Here is a 23,677-nt window from a genome sequence, read left to right on the forward strand (position 1 = left end):
TTCTGACTCCTGAGAGAGTTCACTGCTCCTGGCAGGGATCAGATTCCTGTCTGGGCATCAGCAAATGTGGGTTGGCAGCCAGAGCACAGGAAAGGCCTGGGTAACCAGGTAGGCAACCTCTAACCTCTTCAGTGCCCATGACGAGATAGTCTCGTCATGGAGCACGGTTGCGCTGTGCCCATGACGAGACTATCTCGTCATGAACCCCACCCACTAATGCAATGCCCGGCACAGGAGGGGGAAAGGGCGTGGCACTGAAGGGGCTAAAGTAGCCACCTGGGTGCATGCCCCATCGTCCTTGACACAAGATATGTGCAGGGGGTGATGAGGCACATTGTTTGATACCAAATACAACATATTTAGGTGGTACCATAATGGAGCTGCCAACCTCGTGTTTGCCCGAGTGCCAGCCTATGTTATCCTATGAACCGTCTATCACTTATATTGTCCTTTAATGGTAAAAGCAACTATAGGGATATATAAGCCTACACTTATGTGCCCACACCTTTAATACAATGCACCATGCTTCCTGGGCTTAGGAGGCCTTCCTTTGGGGTGACTGACCTATATTAAAGATAGTGCATTGACTTTGCCACACATGGTGAGGGCAAAGAAGAATGTGAGCAGGCCTGCTTTCAGAGGTTTACTTGGGTCACTCAGGGCGGCACAAACATTGCTTCAGGCCCTGGCAACCCCTTAAACACCCACACCCTGGATACCACAGATACCATATACCAGGGACTTATAAGTCCTTTGCTAATTGGGGTTACCAATTCATACATATCAGTTTTAGGGAGACAGCCCTGGCACTGGGGCCTGGGCAGCAGGCTCTAGTGCACTTTCAGAGTCATAACCATCAGCATTTGGGCTATAAGTGGGAGTGACCATACAAATAGGGCACTTGCCTACACAATATATTCAAAATTAAGATGCATGATTTTAAATACACAACAAAATAGGTGTTTAGCATAAGCGACGCTCTAGTACATCCACCTGCTCATTCTGTGAACAGCAATGTTGGAGGCTGGAGTAAATCATTAAAGTCACAGTGATACTCAAAGAATTAAGGTCAAAACTCAAAGGTATGCTCTAAGATTTCACCACCCTCATACAAAGAATTGCCTGTTTCAGTATCTGCCTCCAAAAAGACCTTATATTCACCTAAATTGTTCAAGGAAGTCTCAGCTTTTGCTCTGAGAAGGACATGAATATTGTAAACACTGCATCTTATACAACCTCGCAAATCTTTGTAAAGACAGCAACCTAGGAACTTTATTAGGATTTGAATTTAAAATAGCCAACCTAAATTGATCAATTGGTCTTTTCAAGAACATTTACTGACTGGATCGGTAGGACATGCTGTAAAGATCTCCCACAGAAGAGAGGAAATATAGGATTTCAAACAGATTTGGTTTAACTGAGATGTGTCCTGTGTAGTTCGAGTAGGACAAAACCCAGCCCAGGTTTTCAGGATAACCGGTGACTAGGTAAATTAGTTTAATTTTGATTTATTAGTAGTACATTTATATGATTTGGAAATCCAGAAAAGCTGTCACAGATCTAATCTTTCTGGACCTGCTTTGGATAGCCATAGTCTAAATTGTAAAGGGTGTTAATGCAGCTGTAATTACGTCATGAAGAGGTTATCATACAAACCTGCTTGTTTGTGCTTAGTTTGACATATTTCTCTGATTTACGTTAGGGCTGATAGAAATACAGACAAACATTATGGCTTCAATCGATGCAGCACTGAATTTGTTGTCGAACTACAACAACCTATAGATAATTTGCAATTTTTAATTGTAGACAAATAAAAAAAGATAAAGTAGAACTTATAAGAGTAAGTCACCCCTCAAAAAGTAAATAACTGTGTTTTGGCTATAGTAATAATTTTTGCAGAATAGGAAGCCTTATGTATGAATATAACACCATAAGATGTTTTATTTTAGAATACAATGGTATAATATGTTGTGATTATACAAAATATGTATATGGTTATATTCTCTTTTCTTTTTTTTTTTACCAGTTTCTTTTTATTTACTTGTATCCCTATATTGGCTTTCAGAATGACATTGGACCACAGGCATGACATAGCATATCACATAACTATACAGTCTATAAAGCGGATGATAATACTGAACTTGGAGCCAGATGTACAAAGCCATTTTGGGGTCACAAAGCCTAGGTATTGTGTATGCAAAATGGCTTTTTGTTATGTGCTAAAACCATTCTGAGATTTGGCAAATAGTTACCGAATCTAAAATAGGTTTGGACATGCATAACAAATCGCTAGTTGGAATAGGCGTGACTTGGGTGTGCCTTGTAAATAGTGAATTGTTATGACATTTATCAATGTTTTGTGACCAAATTCTGAATGTAAAACAATGAATAGTCACCGACTCCCTAATTGGGTTGTAACATATTCGCAACAGGTAAGAGTATTCCTCTTTCTGCATGTTTGAAAAAAGTTTGTGTTGGGCAGGCAGTGGTCTAGGGGGAAATATATTACCCGCTTTCTCGACCTGGACATCACAAAATGGATGCTGCCACCCACAGACACGAGTCTGCCATCCAGCAGAGGAAGTCCTAACAATAGGTTTCCTGTCACAGGGAGGTGTGACCACCTCCCAGACAGGCTTTAGTGTATTAGGGCTGGGTGGGTGCACTCTGAGAGTGCCAAAAAGTCTGCACTGGGGGCACATTTGGTGTCCCCATGCATAGTCCAGCACAAACCAGTCCTAGGAGCCATTTGCTCCTGCTCTGGCTCAAAACTGGACAAAGGACATGGGTGTCCAACCCCTTCCCTGGGTATAAAGTGGGAAACCTTCTTACAGGACTTTGGAGTTTACCTGGACTAAACTCTGCAACAGAAACCAAGTACTTCAACGGTATACACTTCGCTGGACGACAGAGGAATCTCCCTTGGTGTAAAGGAGTTACCCCCCTTCAGCAGCAGGCACCTAAATGCATCTGACCTGTTTGCATCTCCCGAACTCCTGAGGTCTCCGAAGATTTCTGTAACACAGGAGGTGGGTTCCCGAGCCTCCCTGAGGTTGATTTGCTCTCTCAGCAATCCTGAGACCAGTGTCCCTCGTGGGGACCGTGCAACCTGAACTCCTGTGCGCCGTGTACTTTTGCAGCAGTATATGCTTTTTGGCAATCCTTGAGGCTGGGCTTTGGACTACATGTAGTCCCGACCCCGAGCAGTATTTCCACTGAAGATCTCAGGCCTCCACTCCACAAGTGCTCTGTGGGCTGGTGCTTGTAAATCCGCTCGAGGTCCCCTCGTGATCCCTGGTCCGTTGGTCTGTGGGTCCTGGTGAGGGTCACTTTGATTTTCCATGAGCTTCCCTGGTTGCTCCAGATGTGCCCTGACTCCCCATAGCTTGGAGAGTCTCCTGTACCTTGCTGGTCCACACCGTAACCTGTTACCTCTGCCCGCGTGGGTTGCCTTGGCTAAGGCTTGTTGGTGTTCAATCCGGACACTGACCCCTCAGCATTTGACATCCTTCGTGGGACAGCTCACCTCCAGACTTTGGTCATCGTCGACGTCTCCAGGTCCCCGTGGCTGCAGTGTCAAGCATCCTATCTTCACACCTAAAGCACCTGACATCGGTGGGCATTCGTCTATCGAGCCCCTGGTCACCCTGAAGTGACCCAGACTCTGTCCCCTCTGCTTTCAGGTTCTTCTCACCTCAGATCCAGGCTTAGATTCCACCGGACAATTTTCATCTTCCCGGCAGCAGCACTTCTTCGCATCATGCCATTGAAAACAACAATGGTTTCCGACACCACTTGACTGCTATGCACCAGGCTCCTCTGGGATAGGTAACACTGGTATCTCAGTACTCACAAGGGTGCTGGCCTTAGAACCTTCTATGTTCCAAAGGGTTTGCTTGAAGTCCTCTCCGAAGTGTCCTTAAACTGTAATATTCCAACCGCGACTTTCCCATGAGTTCTACGGAGCACGCGTCTGTGTTCCCACGCTGCACCCGTCCTCCGTGGGCTCCCTGTGTCACTCCTTTGGGTGGTTCCTTGGGGTCCCAGCGATTCTACGTGCTCTAGGCACTGTGTGTATTGAAGTCGTGGTTGTTATACCATTTCTTTAGTATGTGCTATTTACTGTCGTTCTATTGATTAAGTATTGTGTGCTTTGTGTTCTAATCTCGTATAGAGATTAGTAGAGAGTGTTTAGTAATAAATACATATTTTTTATATAACACTTGTGTGGTTCTCCTTTATTTGATCTCTCAGGAGGTTCTGTTCTGGTAAAAGAAGCTGCTTTACATTCCTTCAAGACTTAGCCTGAAGGCTGCCCTCCGTAACTACTACTAAGATAGCTTTCTATAAAGGTTATCTTTGACATAATCACCATAAGGGTCATTTGGACTGGTGCAAGGTACCCACTTTAACTAGTGGGCAGCATATACCAGGCCAGCATCTCACATTGGTGTGCAGCGGTTGGGATTCAAGCTTGCTATTGTTTTACCAGATAAATCTCATTGAGTTATTAACTGAAAACCACTAAAAGTATAAGGTACATATAATACATCAAGATTAGAATAAAGTAAGTAAGTTCTACTGAACTTGCGGTTGCGTAAGCCAAGGGTCTAGCACACCCTTTCTCCAACTCAAGAGAGTTAAGTCTCCACTAGGTTAGGTAGGTGCCTACACCACATAATACTAGTATGTCTTCTAGAGGAGAGGCCAGTGGCCATTTGACAACTAGATATAATAGTCTCTCCTTTCAAGAATTGAGAAACATGTGCACATCTAGGAAACTGAAGACAGGGAGAAGTGCCAGCACTCAACGCCTCATAGAGATATTACTTCTAGATGACCTCAGAAAGACCCCAGGGTCTGATGATGTAGGTAGAGTGGTCGGAGCAGGGAATGAGGAAAGGCCAGACAGTGAGAACTGTGGTGACCTGGACCTAAACCCTGACCAGTAGAATCAAAATGATTCTAACCTGGACAACTTAGATCTTCCTTTAGGTGGGGGAGAAAGCCCCAGTGGTCCTCTCTTTACCCCACCAGGAAGATTACTGAGTATACCTAGGAGATCTAGATCTCCCTCATTGGAATCTAATCACTCAGGTCCTTCTGCAGGGACTTCCATATCTAATAAGAGGGAATCCTCCTATGATAAGCAGTGCCAATTTCAAGAGATTGAGGGAATCAAGATCAGGCTCAAGAAAGAGCAATTGGCCCTAGACAGGGAATCCCTAGAGCTTCAGAGAGCAACCAGAAGATTGGGACTAGAGTCCCATGGTGGCAGCAACAGTGTCCACAGAACTAGAGAGTATTCTCATGATCATAGGAAGTTGAACAAGATAGTCCCTCCCTATCAGAGTGGGGATGACATCCACAAATTGATAACTGCACTAGAGAGGGCCTTTAAAGTACAGAGGGTCCCTCAGGAGCAGTGGGCCGCTATCTTGTGGCTCTCCTTTGCCGACAAAGGTAGAGATAAGCTCCTCACTGTTAGAGAAGAGGATGCTGACAATTACTCAGTCTTAAAGAGTGCTCTCATAGATGGATTTGGCTTAACCACTGAACAATACAGGATAAAGTTCAGAGATACCCGGAAGATACAGACTCAGGACTGGGTTGACTTTGTAGATTGTGCTACTAAGGCTCTGGAAGGCTGGTTACTTGACAGTAATGTGTGTGATTTTAAAGGATTGTACAATTTAATTATGAGGGAGCAGATCCTTAATAATTGCCAAAAACAGTTGTTGCATCAGTACCTGGTTGATTCTGATCTGACCTCTCCCCAAGAATTGGGAAAAAAGGCAGACAAATGGGTCAGAACCAGGGTGAAGCAGAAAGCCCAGAACCAAGGTGGTGACTCTAAGAAGGAAGATTTTAAAACCTCAGATAAGGGTGGGGAGAAGGGTAAAGACCAGAAGTCTTCACAAGTGCCCCAAAAGTCTTCATCTGGTGGGGTTCACAATCAAACAAGGGAAAAGGCAAAAAGAAACCTTGGTGTCATATCTGTAAAGAGAAGACCCACTGGACAGAAGATGCCAGTTGTCCAAGGACCAAGGAATCTACTCCAGCCACCACTGCCCCTAAGGCAACTGTTCCCCCTAGCTCAGTTCAAAGTGGTGGTATACAGAATAAGGGTGTAGTAGGGTTGACCCTGGGATCCGAGATGGATTCTGGCCTAGTCAGAATTCCCACTCAGGCTGTGTTAGTCTGTGATGGAGGCATGGATATTACCTCCTTATTTGTCAGTCCCAGTAATCCGGGCCAGTACAGACAACAGACTTTGATCAATGGTAAGGAGGCCATTGCATATAGGGACACAGGTGCAAGTGTCACCATGGTGAGAAAAGAACTTGTGGGCCCTGACCAGATCATACTTGGTGAGATGAACCAAGTGACCAATGCAAGTAATGTCAGGACATACCATTCCTTGACAGTTGTGAATTTCACCAGGGGAGGGGTAACTGGCCCTAAGAAGGTTGTGGTAAGTGCAGACATCCCTGTAGAATGCTTATTGGGCAATGATTTGGAAACTGCAGCATGGGCTGAAGTGGAACTCAGGACACATGCAGAAATGCTGGCCATCCCTGCAGATGTGTTTGCCATGACTAGGTCACAGGCAAAAATGTCTTCCACTGAACAGGCCCTGGATCCTGGAATAATGGACCAGGTGCCTTCCAAGAGAAGGAGTAGTAGGGGTAAGGCAGTGTCTCCCCCCCCTGCCTCAGAATACAGATCATTATCTTGAGGGAGATGATCTTAGTCCTGAAGAAGGAACTGTCTCAGAGGAACCTGAACCTGATCAGGTTGAGTTCTTGGGGACAGGGGGCCCTTCCAGAGCAGATATGAGCCAGGAGCATCTGAGCTGCCCCTCTCTTGAACCCCTCAGACAGCAAGCTGCTGCTGAGGCTGCTGGGAGTGCCAGTGGGTCCCCCTGATTCCACTACCTGTGGTGGGGTTCCCTTTGAGAGGGTTGGGATTGACATTGTTGGTCCCATGGATCCTCAGACTGCATCTGGGCACAGATTCATACTAGTGGTGGTGGACCATGCCACTAGGTATCCAGAAGCAATTCCACTTAGGACTACCACAGCTCCTGTTGTGACTAGAGCCCTCCTGGGAATATTTTCCAGAGTGGGTTTCCCTAAGGAGGTAGTATCAGACAGAGATGCAAACTTTATGTCTGGTTACTTGACTGCTATGTGGAAGGAGTGTGGAATCAATTATACATTTACTACTCCTTATCACCCACAATGCAATGGGTTAGTTGAGGGATTCAACAAAACCCTCAAGGGCATGATTAAAGGTCTCCCTGAAAAGCTCAGGCGTAGATGGGACATCCTTTTGCCCTGCCTTCTCTTTGCCTACAGAGAGGTTCCTCAGAAGGGGGTTGGTTACAGCCCTTTTGAACTTCTGTTTGGACATCCAGTTAGGGGTCCTTTATGTCTAGTGAAGGAGGATGGGAGTTACCTCTCAAACCCCCTAAAGAGGATATTGTGGACTATGTACTTGGTCTCCGCTCCAGGATGGCTGAGTACATGAAGAAGGTATCCAAAAACCTTGAGGCTAGCCAGGAATTGCAAAAGGCCTGGCATGACCAAAAGGCTGTTGTGACTGTTTATCAGCCAGGGCAGAAAGTATGGGTGTTGGAGCCTGTGGCCACAGCAGCCCTCCCAGACAAGTGGAGTGGGCCACATACTATCCTTGAGCAAAAGGGAGAGGTTATCTACCTGGTGGACCTTGGAACTCCCAGGAGCCCCCATAGGGTGCTCCATGTGAACAGGCTCAAGCCATATGTGGACAGGGCAGACATGGGCTTGCTCATGGCTACTGATGAGGGATAGGAAGAAGAGAGTGATCCACTCTCTGACCAGAACCCTGATGATGGTTCAGTTGATGGTGTAGCCTTGGCAGGCAGCCTCACTGACCAACAGCAAACTGATTGTAGGCAAGTCCTGAATCAGTTCAGACATATGTTTTCACTGACTCCAAGTCAGACTACCTGGTGCACTCATGAAGTGGACACAGGTGACAGTCTGCCTGTTAAAAGTAAGATTTACCGGTAACCTGACCATGTCAGGACTATATCAGGACTGAAGTCCAAAAAACGTTGGAGCTGGGAGTAATAAAGCCCTCAGATAGCCCTTGGGCTAGTCTAGTAGTCTTGGTACCAAAACCTGACACCCAGGGTGATAAGAGAGAGATGAGGTTATGTGTTGACTACAGGGGTCTCAATGCAGACACTAGGACTGATGCCCATCCAATACCTAGGGCAGATGAACTTATAGATACTTTGGCCTCAGCCAAGTTTCTGAGTACATTTGACCTGACAGCTGGTTACTGGCAAATCAGATTAGCTGAGGATGCAAAACCAAAAACAGCATTTTCAACCACTAGTGGGCACTACCAATTTGTGGTGATGCCCTTTGGCTTGAAGAATGCACCTGCCACTTTTCAAAGGTTGGTGAACAAAGTCCTTACAGGCCTTGAAGCATATAATGCAGCTTATCTAGATAATATTGCTGTCTTTAGCTCCACCTGGGAGGATCACCTGGTCCACCTGAGAAATGTTTTAGGGCCTCTGCAAAATGCAGGCCTCACTATCAAGGCCACCAAGTGCATGATAGGGCAGAGTACGGTTGTATACCTAGGCCACCTTGTGGGTGAAGGTCAGGTTCACCATTGCAGAGCAAAATCCAGTCCATCATGGACTGGGTTGCTCCAACTACCCAAACTCAGGTCAGAGCTTTCTTGGGCCTGACTGGGTATTACATGAGGTTTGTCAAAGGATATGGATCTATAGTGATTCCTTTGAATGATCTAACTTCCAAAAGAATGCCTAGTAAACTTCAGTGGACAGTTGGCTGTCAAAAGGCATTTGATGACCTGAAGCAGGCCATGCTCCCATTCCGCAAAGTCCTGACTATTCCAAACAATTCATTGTTCAAACTGATGCATCTGAGTTGTGGGTAGGGGCTGTGTTATCACAACTGAATTAAGAGGGTCCGGCTCAGCCAGTAGCATTTATTAGCAGAAGGCTGACCCCCAGAGAGAAACGTTGGTCAGCTATTGAGAGGGAGGCCTTTGCAGTGGTTTGGGCCTTGAAGAAGCTGAGGCCATACCTGTTTGGCACCCACTTCATTGTTCAGACAGAACAATGCAGATGGACTCTCAAGATATTTCCACTTAGATTATGAAGACTCAACTGGTCAAGGTTAGTTTAATGTCCCTGCGTTTGGGGGGGGGGGGGTTGTGAAGGAGAGTAGGATCTGCCTCTTATGGTTACCCTCACTTTTTGCTGATGTAGCACTGTTTTTTTGACTTAGTATGACTGGGATCCTGCTATTCAGGACCCCAGTCTATCTGCTTTCTCCTGTAAATTGATTGCATGTACTTTAGGTACACTCCAGATTGGGTTCTGGGGTACTCTTATCAGTCCCTAGTGGTACACCTTGTACCCAGGGCATAGGTACCCCAGAGGCCTCCCAGGGGCTGAAGCATGTATTGTGCCACCCCTGTGAGGCCATTCAAACTGACACCACAAGTCTGCTACTGCAGCCTGTGTAAGGAGGTGCATGCACCCCTTACTTAGATATAGGTTCCCTATCTATTCTAAATCACTACACACCTGAACCTATCAGTCACCCCTATGGCAGGCTTTAACAATCCTGAAGGCAGGGTGCTGGTGTTTGTGTGAGAGGGTGCCCCTGCATGAGTAGGGCCCCTCTGCAGCCTTTGGAACCTATTTCCCGGGGTTGTCTGTGATGCAGCCAACCATATATACTTAAGTGCATTATAACCTCGCGCTAAATGCTAACTTTTAAACGGCTGCTTAAAACATGTCTTGTTTGGTGTCAAACACCTTGGAATCATACCTCCTCGCCAGTAACTGGCAGGGGAGGTATGATTCCACCCTTCTAGAGGGACTTATGTGGATCACCGTAATACCCGGTACCAGCTTTCTCGACCTGGGCATCACAAAATGGATGCTGCTAGCCACAGACACAAGTCTGCCCTCCTGCTGCTGAGCCAAGCTCGAGCAGAGGAAGGCCTGACAATAAGTTTCCTGTCACAGGGAGGTGTGACCACCTCCCAGACAGGCTTTAGTGTATTGGGGCTGGGTGGGTGCACTCTGAGAGTGCCAGAAAGTCTGCACTGGGAGCACATTTGGTGTCCCCATGCATAGTCCACCTCAAACCAGTCCCAGGAGCCATTTGCTCCTGCTCTGGCACGAAACTGGACGAAAGACATGGGTGTAGTACCCCTCTGTCCCGCCCCTCCCCTAGGAGGGTCTCCAGAGTCAGTCTAACCCCTTCCCTGGGTATATAATGGAAAACCTAATTACAGGACTTTGGATTTTACCTGGACTAAACTCTGCAACAGACACCAAGTACTTTGACGGTCTACACTTCTCTAGACAACAGAAGAATCTCCCTTGGAGCAAAGAAGTTACTCCCCTGCAGCAGCAGGCACCTAAACGCATCTGACCGGTTTGCATCTCCTGAGCACTCTGCAACACATGAGGTGGGTTCCCGAGCGTCCCTGATGTCGATCTGCTCTCTCAGCAATCATGAGACCAGTATCCCTCGTGGGGACCGTGCAACCCGAACCCCTGTGCACCATGTACTTTTGCAGCAGCATATGCTTTTTGGTGATCCTTGATGCTGTGCTTTGGACTACATGTAGTCCCAACCCCGAGCAGTATTTCCACTAAAGATCGCAGGCCTTCACTCCACAAGTGCTCTGTGGGCTGGTGCTTTGTAAATCCGCTTGAGGTCCCCTCGCGATCCCTGGTTTGTTGGCCTGTGGGTCCTGGCGAGGGTCAGTTTGATTTGCCTTGGGCTTCCCAGGTTGCTCAAGACGTTCCCTCACTCCCCATAGCTTGGAGAGTCTCCTGGACCTTGCTGGTCCACACCGTAACCTGTTTCCTCTGCCCATGTGGGTTGCCTTGGCCAAGGCTTGTTGGTGTTCAATCCAGACACTGACCCCTCAGCATTCGACATCCTTCGTGGGACAGCTCACGTCCGGACTTTGGTTGTCGTCGACGTCTCCTGGTCCCCGTGGCTGCAGAGTCAAGCATCCTATCTTCACACCTGAAGCACCTGACATTGTTGGGCATTCGTCTGTCCAGCCCCTGGTCACCCTGAAGTGACCCAGACTCTGTCCCCTCTGCTTTCAGGTTCTTCTCACCTCGGATCCAGGCTTGGATTCCACCGGACACTTTTCATCTTCCCGGCAGCAGCACTTCTTCGCATCCCGCCATTGAAAACGAAAAGGGTTTCCGACACCACTTGACCCCTATGCACCCGGCTCCTCTGGGATAGGTAACACGGGTACCTCGGTACTCACAAGGTTGCTTGCCTTAGAACCTTCTATGTTCCAAAGGGTTTGCTTGAAGTCCTCTCCGAAGTGTCCTTAAACTGTAATTTTCCAACCGCGACTTTCCAATAGAGTTGTACGGAGCACGCGTCTGTGTTCCCACACTGCACCCTTCCTCCGTGGGATCCCTGTGTCACTCCTTTGGGTGGTTCCTTGGGGTCCCAGCGATTCAACCTGCTCTAGGCACTGTGTCTATTGAAGTCGTGGTTGTTATACCATTTTTTTAGTATATGGTTCAGTCGCCCCCTGGAGCCTGCTGTGTATTGTGCTATTTACTGTTGTTCTATTGATTAACTATTGTGTGCTTTGTACTCTAATCTCGTATAGAGATTAGTAGAGAGTGGTTAGTAATAAATACATATTTTTTATATAACACTTGTGTGGTTCTCCTTTCATTTGATCACTCAGGAGGTTCTGTTCTGGTAAAACAAGCTGCTTTACATTCCTTCAAGACTTAGCCTGAAGGCTGCTCTCCATACTTACCACTAGGATAGCTTTCTATAAAGGTTATCTTTGACTTAATCACCATAAGGGTCGTTTGGACGGGTGCAAGGTTAACTAGTGGACAGCATATACCAAGCCAACTTCTCACATTGTGTAACTTGCTATAACCATGATGTCTATTTTTTCTGAGACTGTCTCTAGGAACTCCCAAATCAGTCAGTCAAAATCTCTCTCTGCAGCTAGCATACCAGGATTGCCAGGAGGTTCCTACTTTCAAAACCGGATGGAACATATGCATGTCTATTTTTAATAACACATGGTGCTCTTGGTCAATAAGGCTCATCATTACATTTTCCAGCCTTTTAGCCATGATCTTTGTAAATAACTAGGCATTGTTGATTAATAAATCTATGGCCCTACATGAGGCACAGCACTCCTCTCAGTTCTCAGGTTTGGGAATGAGGGTTATAACTGCTTCACGGATTGATGAGGTCTGTCCTGATGTTTGTGTGAAGGAGTTATAAAGCTCTGACAATTGTGTCCCCAGTTGTTGTAGAAGTACTTTATGGAAGGTTACAGGGATGCCAGCTGTGCCTGGAGCCTTGTTGCAGTGCATGGCTTTTAGTACCCTTTTTAGGTCTCGCCTACGCAGCGCGCATACGCTGCATAGGAGGGGACCTCTTGGAATCAATTTGGTTTTGAGGCCAAAAACGTGCACGCATTGCATTGCTTTCAATGGCAACGTGTGCACGTTTGGCGATTCCCTTGCGGGAGCGAGCTTTAAACCCATCTGTTTGTAATTAACTTTCAAACAGATGGTGCCAAAGCTCGCTCCCTTCAAGGGAAACGCTGTGTGTGCTCTCGCCGCACTCCCCCCACCCCTCCCACTTGGCTCGGCTAATGTCAACAATCACTTCCCAGACCACTACAGTGAGGTGACAGGACGGGTCCCCTGTTACAGTCTTTTAACAGGCTACACTCCGGTTGTTCTCTGCACAGCCGGGTTACAGAGCTCCCCAAAACCCCCTTCTAACAAAGCGCTACACACAGTCGCGACCTGTGGACTTCCCCAGGTGATCCAAGGAAGGCATGCCCGGGCCAGTGGACTTCCCCAGCTGGTGCAGGAGAGACATGCCATCAGGTGCCAGCGCACTTGCACACCCAGTCTGGCTTACCTTCGGCCCGCACTGCTCCGCTGCACCCTTGCGGGGGCTCGACGCCGCCTGGGACACCCTGCTGCACAAACACCATAAACTGAGGAGAACCAGGGAGCCGAGCTTTATCAAAGGTGCCGTGGTGCGCAACCTTCCAGCAACTGCTGCGATCTGAGGACCTCGAGGCGCATGCGCGCGAACTACAGGCATGCAACACTTCCAAACTACTCCTGCTTCTTCGCTGTCTGACACGCCCCCAACTTTTGGGCACGCCTCCTTTTCCCAAACTTTTCGACACGACTTCTGTGCATGTCTCATTGTCCCCCCACCTTCTCAGAGTACTGCTTCATGCCATTAAATCTCGATTTATGCCCTCCACCTACCTAAGGTGCCCCCCACACCTTTCTGCTGCGGCTCTCTGCCGCGACGCCTTGCCAGTCCTGTAAACTTCATCACCAATTTACCTTATGTAAAGTGCTCTGACACCTTTGGGTAATGTTCGCGCTATATAAAATATAAATAAATAAGTCCGGCACCACCACAAAACAAACATACTAAACCCTGGTCAGTTGCTTTGCTCTGCACCACTCTTCTTTAAAAGTTTCTTCACACTTGTATTTTTCTTTTGCACTTTGGTTTATGTTTTTTTCCGGGACATTTAAATAAAAACATACATATTTTTCTTTGGCTAACTTATATTTTTACTTTTTCTCCCAGGTGCTTTTTCACCAGCACACTGTGCTTTTGTTTCCATGTGTTTTCTAGAATTTGCTTTGTCTAGGTGCTACTTCGGCCCGTGCATATAGCGCTATTATTAAAACACAGCATCTTCGTATGTCTCTTCCAGCATTTTATTTGGAAAATTGTGCTGTGAAGTAAATCGTTTGTTAATGCTGTCAAGCATGGCCGTAGGAAGTGTGTGAGATGGGAGCATATACCCCCCCTCCCCTCCCAGTTGATAATTCAACTAGTAGTTGTCTCTTTTAGTTGCATTTCACAATCTGTCCCTTGCACAAGCACAGTGAACAACTTAGTGCCTAACCCGGCATTTGCTTGTCTTTTGTTTTTCCCTTTTCATCTACATCTAAAGTGATTTCATAAAGGTGCTTGATTTGTAAAAAAAAAAAAAAAATAAGAAATAAAAGTGTGGTGCATGGCAAAATACTTATAAGGTCCCAAAGGCGAGAACTATTGGCTATGCCCCTGCTTGTTATTTTTGCAATGTCGTTAGGGGCTTCAAGTGAATCTCAGTTCCTCTGAAGTAGTAACTCATTCACAGTTTTAATATAAGTCTTCTTTTGAAACTTGAATGCCTCTTGCATATTAGGCATTGAAGTGGCACTGCTTGTTTGTCCCATTCCCAGGTCACATAAGTGGCTAATGGGTTCTGTACTTTAGCCATGCATGTTTTGGCTTGTTGCTGTCTGAGGTTTATGGCCAAGAGAATTCCAAGTTTATTTCCCTCATACATTTTCTGGCCTGTAGACAGTATGGTTGTTTCTGCCCTGTCAACCCTGTGCATGGCTAGCTGTCTTTTCATTTTTTGAGTGTGTCCCCCCATATTCACTGTATGTAGCTCTTTTGTCTCTAATATGAGTTTGTCTTCCATTAGTCTGCATCACTCCACTCTAAAATAATCTACTTTATGTCACGGCTCACTGCACCACTCTACTCTGCAACACTCTGACACTGCACTCTACGACCCTGCACTTTGTCACTCTACTCTGCATGACTGCACTGTATGCCGCTGCACTCTATTCCACCGTACTCTACTCTGCACCACTCAATTCTACGCCACTCTGCTGCACTCTACAACATTGAATTCTACATGACTGCACTTAATGCCACTGCAGTCTACACCACTGCACTCTGCACCACTGCACACTACCCTGCACTACTCCACTCTCTGCCACTAAACTTTATGCCACTCTACTCCACTCTGCGCCACTCTACTTCAATTTGCACTACTCCACTCTATGCCATTGAACTCTATGCCACTGCAATCTACTCTGAACCACTCTACTCTATTCCACTGCACTCTACACTACTCTACATCACTGCATTCTACGTCAATGCACTCTACACCACTTTACTCTAAACCAATACACTCTACGCCACTGCACTCTACACCAATCTACTCTGCATCACTGTATTTATGCAACTTCACTCTAGGCCACTCTACTACACTCCACTCGATGACACTCAACTCCACGACACTCTACTTTATGATGCTCTACTCCATTAGCCTATGCTCCACTGACAGTCTACTCCACTCTATGCCACTCCACTCTACAGCACTTTACTCCACGCTATGCCATTCTGTGACCCTACTCCACTCTACAAATCTCTACACAACTGCCTCTATGCCACTGCATGCCACTTTACTCCACTCTATTCTTTTTTTTTGATAATCAACTTTATTGGTTTTTGCAACAACAGCACAATACACTGCTACACTGTGACAGATGACACATTTGATCAGTTCCCCAGTTATTGCTTTGCACTCGCCAAGCCAGATGTATTGCGTATTGAGACTTCTGGTTACCCACCTCCCGATAAATTGACTTCAATTCATCAGCCCCAACCATTTGCCCCATATGAGTTTATGCTTAGCAGGACATTCTCTCGCCTCGTACACCAGCTTCTCTTGCATGGCCTACCAGTCCACCCCTTTCTGCCATTTGGCAATAGTCGGGGGGCTGGATCTTTCCAAGCTGCTGCAATGTCTCTTTTGGCCACCATGATGGCTGTTCCTAGGAACGATCTATCGGCTCGGGAGCCGTCCAATCCCTTCATCACTCCAAGGAGAAGGGCAAGGAGGTTAAGTGGGACAGCCCAGCCCAGTATGTTGCTCAGTTCTGCTATTATTTCTACCCTATAACTGGTGAGGGAGGTGCACGACCAAACCATATGATAGAAATCTGCAGGTTCCGCTGCGCATCTCGGGCACCAGGGGCGGGGAGGAATCCAGCTCGATATAGGCGGACTGGAGTAAGGTAAGCGCATTGGAGGTAGTATATTTGGATTAGGTGGAGCCTGGCAGAAATGGTGAGCATGCAGTGGCCATCAGGCTGCCTCTCCAGTCTTCCTCCTGCAGAGGACCCAGCCATTGTTCCTATTGCTTTAGTCTAAGGTAGAGGGAGAGTTGTTTATCAGGGATCAGTAGATTTGAGAGACTCCCCTTTCCCCAGGTTACCCATGAGGATATTGGCCTCTAGCGGGCTGAATTCTGGGAAAGCAGTATTTTCAGGGGCGTAAGGGGCAATGGCGTGCCGAAGTTGAAGATATTTGTAACACTGGGTAGAATGCAATGAGTATGTATGCTGCAGGTCTTAAAAGGAACATAGGCGTCCTCTCTTCCCCCCCTTCCCAAGGTGTGTAATCCTTATCAGGTGCCACATACGACACCCCTTCAGCACTCCAACCTCCCCAAGCCAATTTCCATGCATCAGGGGTGTTTGTAAGGTGAGTTTGGCATCCCACTGAGTATATCGCAATGCAAAGCACCATGCCAGTAGGACCGCCCGAGTCACGGGCGTGATTTTTTGAAGGATCGGGGCCCCGTAGAGCATGGCCTGGACCAGTGAAAACCCAAAGCTCTCCATCGGACCAACCTCCATTAAACCAGTCGTGTATCACCAGGAGATACTCCACTCTATTCTATGGCACACTGCTCCCCTCTATTCCACTACATTGTATGCCATTCCACTCTATGATAATCTACTCCACTGTATGCCACTCTGCTCTACAACACTCTATTCCACTCTATGCAACACCCTCTATGTCACTCCACTCTGCTCTGCACCACTCTATGACACTTTATGCCACTCCACTCTACTGCACTCTACTCAACTCTGACACTGTGCTCGACTCTATGCCACTCGACTCTATGCCCTTCCTCTCTACAGCACTCCACTCCCTCCACAACACTGTACGCTACTCAATGACACTCCTCTTCACTCCTCTCATCTCCACACCACTCACCTCTACTGTACACCACTCTATGCCCGTCACACTACACCACTCCATATCACTCCTTAAGACTCCAGTTCATCATACTCCACTCCAAGCCACTCTCCTTTACCCTACTAACATTTAGCCATGCTGAACAGCAGCCACTCTGATGTAGACCATTGCTAAAACTTATTGGCAAAGCAATACCTCTTGCATAGACAGGACCTATTGGTTTTGCTGTGCTTGTTTGCTATCTTAATGTTATGTTGGTGGAGAAATACATAGGCCATGAGAGATAAAATGTTAGATGCTAGGGCTGTGAGTGCTGCATAAACCAAACCATTCCAATTGCCTAGTGTCTAGGAATAGGAAATAAAAACATTACCACATGCAATAGAAAACATGCATTTCCAGTGCATAGCTGCCTGTCAAACAATCCTTCAGCCCAGAACTAAAGCAAATACCTTGTCCATGCAAGTGACTAACACCTCTTACTTTATGCCAATGTACGCTCAGGGAGGCTTGATCCATGCCAGATTTGCAGGATAATTGCTGACTAGTTAAATGATTCAATTTTGATTCACTGTATCAATATTTATCTTAAGGGGTGTCCTAAAAATCTTGAGAGCTCAGCTCTCCTGGACCTACATAAGTTAGAAACACTCTTTTATTTTAGATATGATAATTTGACATGTACTGCCCAGTTTGAGCGAGTCAATAATGACTTGGTGCATGCTCACACCTTACAAATGATTCACCACAGATGCTGGAGAGAAAGGTTTCTGATCAGTTTTAAAACAGAATGACAGCAGAGAGCAAAAAATAATGGCCTTAGCATTACAATCAATGGGAGCTCCTAAATCAAATTATTCAGTAATTGAGAAAGAGGGCTTGGTGGTGGTTCAGGCAGGTGACAAGTTTAAGTCTTTTGTGTGGGGGATAAAATTCACCATAGTAACTGGTCATAAACCACTGTTTGATGTGTTCATGAAAAAAAGAAGAGATTCCATTTAGTCTATTAGATTCCATTTAGTCTATTATTTGTAAGTGGGTTATTAAAGAGCAGTAATATACTTTTGACAAAATATACATTCCTGGGTTGCACAATACACTAGCAGAATGTCTGTTTAGAATGGTGTCATGAATGAAAAATAGATTATTTGATAACTTGTCTTATGAATGAGAGCAGGTGGAAGTGTGTTAAATTACACAAGGAGTTATATCATAAGATCACGTGTGATGAAGTTCAAAAAGATGACATGTTGAAGGAGTTAGGATAGATCATCAAAGGGAAGGAGAGGTGACCTAAAGACCCGGCTGCTAACTTTGTAATGGAGGAGCTAAATTCGAGTCATGCCTTCACCTCAGCATCCTGTGATTCTGGGCACATCAATTACTGGCACATGCATCAACGTAGGCTTTTGCGATTCCTTAATTGCGATTATTAAGGAATCGCAATTAAGGAATTGCAAAAGCCTATGCATGTAGGAATCGCTATAAAAATAGCGATTCCTACACATTCCTTAATTGCGACTCGCAAATTGCGAGTCGCAATTAAGGAATGCCATCCCATTCATTCCTATGGGCCTCCAGGCCCATAGGAATGAATTGGAGATTGCATGAGCAATTTGCGAGTACCAGTAGGTACTCGCAAATAGCTCATGCAATTTCAAGGGTGCAAGGGTGTCAAAATGACACCCTATTGCACCCCTGAAATTGATCTGTGCACAGATGTTGCACACACACATGCCCTAAGGACATGTGTGTGCGCAACATGAAACTTTGAAAAATGCACGAAAGTGCATTTTTCAAAGTTTTTACAAATTACCATGAAGTTCAACTTCATGGTAATTTGCTCCCCCTATTAGCGAAATCGCTATTTTTTTTACTTTAATGCATTGCATTTAAGGAATCTCAATTTGGGATTCCTTAAATGCAATTGCAATTTAAGTAATCGCAATTGAGAGATTCCTTAAATTGCGATTTTTGCATTTGGGATGATGCATCCCAAATGCAAAAATACCGGTCGCAAAGGGGCCGATTCTGAGAATCTGCCCGTTTGCGACCGGTTTCTTCTTTGATGCATGTGCCTGTAAATCTCCCTGTGCCTAAAAACAGTAACAACATTCCTTTAACAATGTGTAACGTAATCTGCTGTTTATGTAAAGAGCTCTGAAACCTTTGTGCAATGTTTGTGCTGAATAAAACTGTAAAAAACAGCAAAGACTAAAAATAAGGATTAAATTAGTGTTAAATGCAAACACATTTAGCTAGTTCAAAGAGATTGGTTTCTCCATTCAGTGTTAGGAAAGCAGTAATCGATTTGGCTCACAAAGTGCATATTGGAATATTAAAAATGAAAGAGTGCATCAAGAAGGATTTCTGGTGGCCTGGAATGTCTTTTAAAATAGATAAAGTGGTGAAAGACTGTTAGGAGTGCTCTTCCATTGGCAAGGTCAGGATTCCACCAATTATATGCAGAGAACACCTGGGAAGCCCTTGGGAAGATGTTGCTTTTGATATTGTTGGTCATTTAAATGGTGAAACTGAGAAACTGTATAATTTGGTAATGACTGATATGCTTTCAAGAAGGCCAGACATTTTGAATATGTCAAAAATCATAACTTAGTCGTTAAATTCCTAAGTGTTTGACAGGAAGGACTCCTAAAAACTTTGCTTACAGACAGCGGGTTTACAACTATTCACAATAGAGATGGGGACATTTTTAGAACGTGGCATCAAACATAAAGGACGAGCATTATACCGTCCTGAAACTCATGGCATGGGAGAAAGGTTCAATTGAGCAATAAAAGAGTGCCTTCAACTTGTGAGAAGCCGTAGAAAATGTTGGAGGAACATGTTGATGGAAAGTGATTAATCATTTGACTCAACATTCTACCACAGGAAAGACTCCTTTTGAATTATTCAAAGGTTGGAGATTAAATACTAGCTTTTGTCCTGGATGGATTTAGTGGAATAAGAGCACAGTGATGAATGTCTTTTATATTTGTTTTCGTTTTACAAACATAAATAAAAGGCATTGTCATTTACAATGCCAATAGCTTTAACTTGTGTAACTGCAAGACCTATTGCATTGCAAATGATTGTTTCTTATTGTGATCCTGACCTTCAACTATGGAAGTAATCCAAACAAAGAAACATAGTGTAAATATTGTCGAGGGCTTGGATACGGAATAGATCACTGTCAAAGGAAATATGTATATGTCCTTTTCTGTTGGATCTGTGCAAGTGGTCTTTGAAAACCAAGGAGAGGGGGCTCTAAAAATCCAAAGGGACAGAGCACCCAATAACTTAAAAGTTCAAAATAAATGTTCCCTTTGGAGAAACCTTACATAATGTATCCTCACTCAACTTGTACACCCACTTTTACACTTCACACAATTAATGCTCCACTCAGGATGTTAAGACACTTTGCAGGAGGCCATTAAAGCCATGCTTTATTGAAATGAGTGTAAGAACAGTTGATAAAGCTATGTTGACTGGTTTTCAAGGGACTGATCTACAATTAATTTGCAGACTAGTGGAACACAGATCTAGCAACAAAAGAATTAAGCACTTTAAATGAAATGCACCAACCCACCCTTTGAAACATGTCCTTAACCTTTAGCCTCCATTTGAAAGTAACTTCTTTGCTGGACAATAACTTAGTTGAAAGTTTGCGAGGCTGAAGCAATATAAATGTGCAGCCAAGTCTTTTTAGGTTGTATAGGACATAGATCTGTATGTTGGAATGCAGAATTAAAAGTGTATAATCAATGTTATATATTAATACGATAGAAGAATGTTTGGGGGGCATTTAAAAGCAGCCGCCCCATTTTTCACTGTTTGCCTTTGAACTCCTGTCATGGGATCTTAACAAGGACACTACCATTTCCAGTTTAGCTGGGGATGGTGTTGATTTAAATGAAGGAAGTCCAATGTTGGGACTATGACGAACAACCGAATGGGATCTTGACGTAAGGACAGTAGGAGCATGCATGGCTTGAATTTATGAATTTGAAGATATATTATTACACAAGTCTTAATTGTATATGGATGCTTTATACACTTTTCAAATAAATAAAATAGGCTGCGGGGGTTGTAGACTATCTCTAGGGCCAGGCAGACTCTGTTCACCAAAATACTGACAACATTAGAATTTTGAATTCACTTCTATCTTCTCATTGTCCAAAAATGAAAGTCTCTGTTAACAATTTGTTTTTTTTAAACTGCGCATGTTGAAATGCCATTTCAGCATTGGTAAAAATAAAATACTGTGCGGGGACAACTGTCAATTATGATATATTCATATGGAGATCAACAGAGATCCGACAATTAAATTAATTTCAATGTGACAGTTTGAAAGTGGGGCAACAACACATGTTAATGACAAGATGCTAATGAATCTCTCTGTATCTGACTAATTTGATGTTTTTCTCGTTTGAGGTATATTTCAGAGTTCATTTTATGTAGAATAATACTTCAATTATTTGAACAGTTAGGCACATCTGACATTTACCACTTTTCCACGGTATCTTGTGGAACATGCAAGCGTGGCTTTCCACATCTGCTGCTGAGCTTCACCTGCGCAGTCTTGAGAAATGCATTCGCGCCACTTAAAAAAAACACAAAAGGTGCACCCCCAGCACAACTTCCCCTGAGTCCTGCAGTAACTTACACGCCCATCTCCACACAGTCGTTTCACTGCACTTCATGCAAAGCATTCTCTGGTCACTTTTCACTGTTCCCTCCCAATCATGCAGAGCATTCTCTGGTCACTTTTCACTGTTACCTCCCAATCATGCAGAGCATTCTCTGGTCACTTTTCACTGTTCTCTCCCAATCATGCAGAGCATTCTCTTGGCACTTTTAACTGTTCCCTCCCAATCAAGCATAGCATTCTCTTGTCACTTTTTACTGTTCCCTCCCAATCATGCATAGCATTCTCTGGTCACTTTTCACTGTTCCCTCCCAATCATGCATAGCATTCTCTGGTCACTTTTAACTGTTCCCTCCCAATCATGCATAGCATTCTCTGGTCACTTTTCACTGTTCCCTCCCAATCATGCAGAGCATTCCCTGGTCGCTTTTCACTGTTCCCTCCCAATCATGCAGAGCATTCCCTGGTCGCTTTTCACTGTTCCCTCCCAATCATGCAGAGCATTCTCTGGTCACTTTTCACTGTTCCCTCCCAATCATGCATAGCATTCTCTGGTTACTTTTAACCGTTCCCTCACAGTCATTCATAGCATTCTCTGGCCACTTTTCACTGTTCCCTCCCAATCATGCAGAGCATTCTCTGGTCACTTTTCACTGTTCCCTCCCAATCATGCAGAGCATTCTCTGGTCACTTTTCACCTTTCCCTCACAGTCATGCATAGCATTCTCTGATCACTTTTCACCGTTCCTTCAAATCATGTATAGCATTCTCTGGTTACTTTTAACCGCTCCCTCACAGTCATTCATAGCATTCTCTGGTCACTTTTCACTGTTCCCTCCCAATCATGCATAGCATTCTCTGGTCACTTTTCACTGTTCCCTCCCAATCATGCAGAGCATTCTCTGGTCACTTTTCACCTTTCCCTCACAGTCATGCAGAGCATTCTCTGATCACTTTTCACCTTTCCCTCACAGTCATGCATAGCATTCTCTGATCACTTTTCACCGTTCCTTCAAATTATGTATAGCATTCTCTGGTTACTTTTAACCGTTCCCTCACAGTCATGCATAGCATTCTCTAGTCACTTTTCACTGTTCCCTCACAGCCATGCATAGCATTCTCTGGTCACTTTTACCCGTTCCCTCACAATCATGCATAGCATTCTCTGGTCACTTTTCACCGTTCCCTCACAATCATGCCTAGCATTCTCTAGTCACTTTTCACCGTTACCTTACAATCATGCATAGCATTCACTGGTCACTTTTCACTTTTACCTCACAAATACACAACCTCGGCTCCTTGCAGCCAATGCACGTGTTACACATGCGCAAGGTCAGATGGGACAGAAAATAGAGCCCTCTTCAAGCAGTCACTGCACCCCTGCTTCACAGATCACTAAAAGCAGGCACAGCATCTCCCTCAAAAGCCTTCTACCTGCAGCCGCAACATTCCCTCTTCACATCCCTCTGCAAGTAGTGGCTGCACTCCTTCATCACAACCCTCTTCCCGCTGTCACCAGTGCAAGGGTGTCTTGATACTTGCTCAGGTTGACAATGTTCTTACCTGACTGTCAGGGTTACTGCATTATCACCCTGGTGGGTGGGTTACTGTTGTTGCTTCACTCACTCAGTCAGGACAGAACTCGGTTTAGTTGGCGGGGGCCAGTTTTGTGCTGCAAACATTCCTCCAAGATATCAGTAGAGCTGACAAGGGATTGAGGTTCACCTGGTGTCACCTCAGAGGTCATGTGTTCTATGGCCCTGGCCCAATCTGAGGTTAGGAAGGACTTATACGGGGTAACTCTCTGGTTGGACCCCGGTTGTCCTAGTGACTACTGGCCTTGGAAAAGACATATGAAATGCTAGGTTGTGAGCTTGTGCCTAAGCATGTTACTCTGTAATCCCTGGTGTCACATGACTCGGCATCGTCTCAAATATCTGGGTGACGTTTGCTGAGAATCATCACCCAAAGGTGAGAGTTCCTCTGAGGTACTCAATGGAGCATCACCCTAGTGTGCAGATGAGCCGTTGCTGCTGGTCGGCACTCAGAGGAAATGTAGAAGAAAGGCGACTGCCCCGATGTTTCTCACATCTTC

The sequence above is a fragment of the Triturus cristatus genome, chromosome 6, assembly GCF_964204655.1.
Source record: "Triturus cristatus chromosome 6, aTriCri1.1, whole genome shotgun sequence".
NCBI classification, from domain to species: domain Eukaryota; kingdom Metazoa; phylum Chordata; class Amphibia; order Caudata; family Salamandridae; genus Triturus; species Triturus cristatus.